The sequence below is a fragment of the Cynara cardunculus genome, unplaced genomic scaffold, assembly GCF_001531365.2.
Source record: "Cynara cardunculus var. scolymus isolate 2C unplaced genomic scaffold, CcrdV1 Un_Scaffold_682, whole genome shotgun sequence".
In the NCBI taxonomy this organism is placed as follows: Eukaryota; Viridiplantae; Streptophyta; class Magnoliopsida; order Asterales; family Asteraceae; genus Cynara; species Cynara cardunculus.
The window spans coordinates 175757-181607 of NW_020200604.1; positions in this window are offsets into that span (position 1 = coordinate 175757).

The following is a 5851-nucleotide window of genomic DNA, read 5'->3' on the forward strand; positions in this document are numbered from 1 at the left end:
CATAGTCTGGATGTTATTGAGGAGAAAATAACAGGTTTGGCCTGAAACTTTATTTAAACCTTGTTTGATTAGAAAAGGTTTAAAAAGTGGCATTAYATGAAACCTGATTGATTTAAAGGTATGAGATTTGAATAGCTAAATGCTTAGCTTGAAAAGTGGGAAGGATCTGGTATTTTGTCCCTATTCATTCGTATATTTGTTATATATATGAATAGTTGTTTTCCATAAAGGTTTTGGTKATTTTCACCCTGCAATAACATAAATAGGGTATCTCACTAGACTTTTCGGTCTAACTCTCGTTTTGTGATTTTAACTATGTATTGCAGGAGGTTCGGACGGTAAGGGAAAAGGGAAAATTTGATATTTTCCTATATGCATTTCTGCATGATGATCTGTCTTTGATGTACAGTTTTGATTGATTAGTACAAGAAATATATTTGAATTTTTGGACCTTGTATTTGGTCATGATAGATTCTTGTACTAAGGGATCTGAAATGGTATATTATCATGTATTATTTTTGTATGAAATATGTGTTACATGCAAAGTGTGGTTTGGGTCGTTACAGAAAGTGGTATCAGAGCCTGAGTTTAAGGGATTTAGGTATTTAACTGCATGATACCTAGACTTAAACTTTTTATTGCATGTTAAGGGTCCCGGACAAAGTTAGCACCATTGGAAATAAATATGATGGGTTAAAAGGACAGTGTTGAAGGTAAATTTTAATTACATCTGGCCAGTGTAATTATGAATTTACATGTACACATCTGAACTTGAATACTTCATTATATTTGGGAATGTGAATACGTGATTATTAACACTAAAATCTGCAGATGTCTAGCACCCGAAGATCTGAAAGAATGGCTCATCCAGAATCTGAGGAAAGGGAAGAATTGTCTGTTAAACTTCCAACTAGCACGTCTGGAAATAGAGGTCGGGGAAGAACAAGGGGACGAGGGAGAGGAAGAAGTCAGTCTCAGGGAAGGGGTCGGACCAAAATACATTTTGAACATGAAGAATCCCACTCTGGGAATGTTCAGTAGAGATCGGTGCCACACCCAAAATATGTAACCAGGGATATGTTGGCAGATGAAATGGGGAAGTTACGAAAAACTCTGACATCTATCATGGGAATACCGGCTAGGGTGTAAACGGAAAGAGTGGAAGTTCATCCATTTGTTCCAGTCACCCACAACAAAGAAGGAGACATTAAATTGTTTTTGGCATGCAAACCACCAACCTTTTCTAGGGAGAGAGATCCAGTGAAAGCTATGAGCTGGATCAAGGAGATGGAATCTGTGTTCAACACCATTCGGTGTCTGAAAACAGATAAAGTTCGATTCGTTGTCTCAGTATTAAAGTCAAATGCTCTGTTTTGGTGGGAAGTTGAATCATTGGCCAGGACGGATGTTTTACAAACATTATCCTGGACAGAATTTGTGAATCGATTTAAAGAACAGTTTTGCCCTAAGACAGATGTACGACAGATGGAAGAGGATTTTCTAAAGTTAGAACATGAAAATGGAACAGTTCGAGAGTATACCGAGAAATTCATTGAATACTCTCGATTTGCCGAGCACTATGTTTCATCAGAATCCAGGAATATAGAAAGGTATATCTGGGGTTTGAGACCCTCAATCAGAGAGTTTGTAATTGCTATGAACCTTAATACCTTCTCACTTACTGTGGATGCGGCTGAAGTAACAGAACAAAATAAGAATCGACAATCAGAAGGAAAAGTTGTGGAAAAGAGAAGATGGGAAGGGCCTTCGTCTAATTTTCGAGGGCCAAAAGCAGTAAAATACGATAACAGATCTGAGTAGAAGATAGGTGAGAAAGTCTGTTCACAATGCCGACAGGTTCATCAAGGTGAGTGTAAGATGGACCCAAGGAAATGTTATAATTGTGGCGAAGCAGGTCATCTGTCTAGAAATTGCCCAGCTAACAGAAGGTGTTTTAATTGCAATTCTCTGGATCATATTCGACCAAATTGTCCCTTGTTAAGAACTCCGCAGTTAACGATGGGGAGTAACGCGTCGGGTACACGAGGAAGGCCTACTGTGAACATAGGAGGGCAAGGAGGGGCGCGGGGACGGTCCTTCCAGATGACCAAGAACGAGGTAGAAGCATCACCGGATGTAGTAACATGTACATTCCTTCTGAATTCAATACATGCTAAGGTGTTATTTGACTCTGGTGCAAACTTTTCGTTTGTATCACCATTGTTTGCTCAAACTGCATATCTGAATTCTGTGCTACTTGATGATGAGTTAGTAATTGATACTGCTAATAGTCAGGAAACTTTTACTAATGTGTTCAATAACTGTATTATTGTTATTGAGGATTGTGAACTTTCGATCCGGTTATTTCCCATGCCAATGAAGGAATTTGATGTAGTGGTGGGTATGGACTGGTTGGCAAGGTATCAGGCTAGTATTAATTGTAATCAGAAAATGATCAGAATTATTTTGCCATACCAAAGAACAGTTGTTATTTATGGTGATCGTCAGAATCACCATACCAGTATTTTGTTAGTAATGAAAACTCAGAAAAGTATTCGGAAGAAGTGCCAAGAATGTTTGGCATAAGTAATTGATCTGAAGAAAGAAAAGGAAAAAGAAGAATCAATTCCGATTGTTAGTGAATATCCAGAAGTCTTTCCAGAAGACTTATCTGGATTACCACCAGATAGAGTCATTGAGTTCCGAATTGATTTAGTACCAGGGGCTGCACCAATAGCAAAGGCGCCGTACCGTTTAGCTCCATCTGAATTGAAAGAACTGGTTGCACAGTTGAAAGATTTATCTAATAAGGGATTTATTAGGCCCAACACTTCACTTTGGGGTGCTCCGGTCTTATTTGTTAAGAATAAGGAATGGTCTATGAGAATATGTATAGACTATCGTGAACTGAATAAGTTGACAATCAAAAATAAATATCCTTTACTGAGGATTGATGACTTGTTTGATCAACTGGTAGGAGCAAGTTTTTTCTCCAAAATCGATTTGAGGTCAGGATATCATTAGCTTAAAGTCAGGGAGAAAGACGTTGCTACAACATCTTTTCTAACTACGTATGGGCATCATGAATTTCTAGTTATGCCATTCGGCTTAACTAATGCGCCCGCAACTTTTATGGATTTGATGAATACGGTATGTAAGGAATATCTTGATAAATTCGTTATTGTATTTATCGATGATATTCTTATGTACTCTAAGACTGAAGAAGAACATGCAAAACATCTTCGTCTGATACTAGAATTATTGATGAAAGAAAAGTTGTACGCAAAGTTATCTAAATGTGAGTTCTGGTTAAGAGAAGTTCAATTCATGGGTCACGTCATCTCAGAATTAGGGGTAAAAGTAGATCCAGCGAAAATAGAAGCAGTTGCAAGATGAGAAGCTCCGACAAATCCTTCTGAAGTCCGAAGCTTTTTAGGATTGGCTGGTTATTACCGTAAGTTCATTCAGAACTTTTCTAAGATAGTCGTGCCATTGACTAAATTGACTCGGAAGAATATTAAATTCCAGTGGGAAGGAGAACAGCAAGAAGCCTTTTAATTATTAAAAGATCATCTTTGTAGCGCACCGATATTGACTCTACCAGATGGATCTGAAGACTTTGTGGTTTACAGCGATGCTTCAAAGTTAGGGTTAGGATGTGTTCTGATGCAAAGAGGGAAAGTGATTTCTTATGCATCAAGACAATTGAAAGATCATGAGAAGCAGTATCCAACCCATGACATGGAATTAGCTGCAGTGGTATTTGCTCTAAAAATTTGTAGACATTATCTTCTGAGAACAAAGTGTCAGATTTATACGGATCATAAGAGTTTACAACATTTGTTCAGCCAGAAAGAATTAAATATGCGAGAACGTCGGTCGATTGAACTGGTTAATGACTATGATTGTGAAATTCTTTACCACCTAGGAAAAGCTAACGTGGTGGCTGACGCTTTGAGCATAAAAGAGCTGTGGCAATGAGAATGAATTTGATCCCTGACATTCGTAAGGAGATTCAAAGATGCCAACAAAAAGCTGTAAAAGAAGAATTTGTTAAAGCAGAAAAGTTGGGTAAGATAATCTCAACCTTGGAACGGAATGACGAAGGACTAATGTGCTTTCAAAGGCGAATTTGGATACCATGTTTTGGAGATATCCGAAATACAATATTAAATGAAAGCCATAAGTCCCGATACTCTATTCATCCAGGCACCAATAAGATGTATAGAGATTTGAAACCTTTTTATTGGTGACCAGGGTTAAAAAGGGACATAGCTAAATATGTGGAACAATTTCTGACATGTCTACAGGTTAAGATTGAACATCAGAAGCTGTATGGAAGCCTTCAATATTTGGAAATACCAGTATGGAAATGGGATCATATTACCATGGATTTCGTTATGAAGTTACCTCAAACTCCAAAGGGGTATGGCGCGATTTGGGTAATTGTTGATCGTTTGTCTAAATCTGCGCATTTTATTCCGATAAGAGAGAAATACTCTTTAGAAAAGCTAGCACAGATTTACATCAAAAAAATTGTAACCAGACACGGTGTTCCATTATCTATTGTCTCTGATAGAGATAGTCGGTTTACATCAATGTTCTGGGAAGGGTTACAGAAAGCTTTGGGATCTGAAATCCGACTAAGTACAGCTCATCATCCGCAAACTGATGGGCAGAGTGAAAGAACTATCCAGACTCTCAAAGATATGTTGAGAAGTTGTATTATTGACTTCGAGGGATCATGAGAAGATCACTTGCCATTAATAGAGTTTGCATATAACAATAGTTACCATTACAGCATCCAAGCGACACCGTATGAAGTGTTGTATGGACGTAAATGCCGAACGCCGTTGTGTTCGAATGAGGTGGGTGAAAAATAGCTGACGGGTCCTGAGATTGTCCAAGAAACTTCTGAAAAGATTGAACAGATCCGTGAAAGAATCAAAACAACACAAGATCGCTAGAAAAGTTATGCTGATAATCGTCGAAAACCGATTGAATTTGATATAGGTGATTTTGTGATGTTGAAAGTTTCGCCATGGAAGGGTATCGTCAGATTTGGAAATAAAGGAAAGCTCAGTCCGAGGTATGTGGGTTCGTTCAGAATATGTAAGCGAATTGGGCCAGTAACATATCCGTTAGAGCTGCCAGAAGAACTGAGTCTGATTCACAGCACCTTTTACGTGTCGAATCCGTGAAAGTGTTTGGCCGATCCAAGCCTAGCTATACCAATGCGAGAGATTAAATTAGATAGTAAGCTAAATTTTGTGGAAAAACCAGAAGCAGTAATTGATCAAAAGATTAGGGTGTTGAGAAACAAAGAGATAAGTCTAGTTAAGGTTCAGTGGAAGTTTCACAAAGGACTAGAAACAACATGGGAACTAGAGTCAAAGATGAGATCATAATACCCTTGGCTCTTTGATTAAAGGAATTCTAGGACGGAATTCTTTTGAGGGGTGGATAATGTGATAACTGGATCTTGGTTATTACCCGAGGTAATAAATACGTGATTATCTGATTAAATGATTTCGTGATAACATGATAAATTGTTATATTTGATCATGCTAGTGTGCAAAAATTTTATATGCATAATATGTGTGTGTATATATATATATATGAGTATGTGTGCATAATAAGTATTATGCTTGGGTGTATGTATGTAGAGAATATGGGAAGGGGGCTGTTTGGCCGACCTTCCAGTTTTAGAAAGATATAAAAGGAGGGCTTAGCCTCCATTTCTCGTCTTCCTTGCTATTTTAAAAGTTGTGCGATTTAAAGATAAAGGGAGTTGACCGGATTTCAAGTATCTGATTTCAAGGAGGTTGTTTTCAAAAGGCTTGTTAAGGTG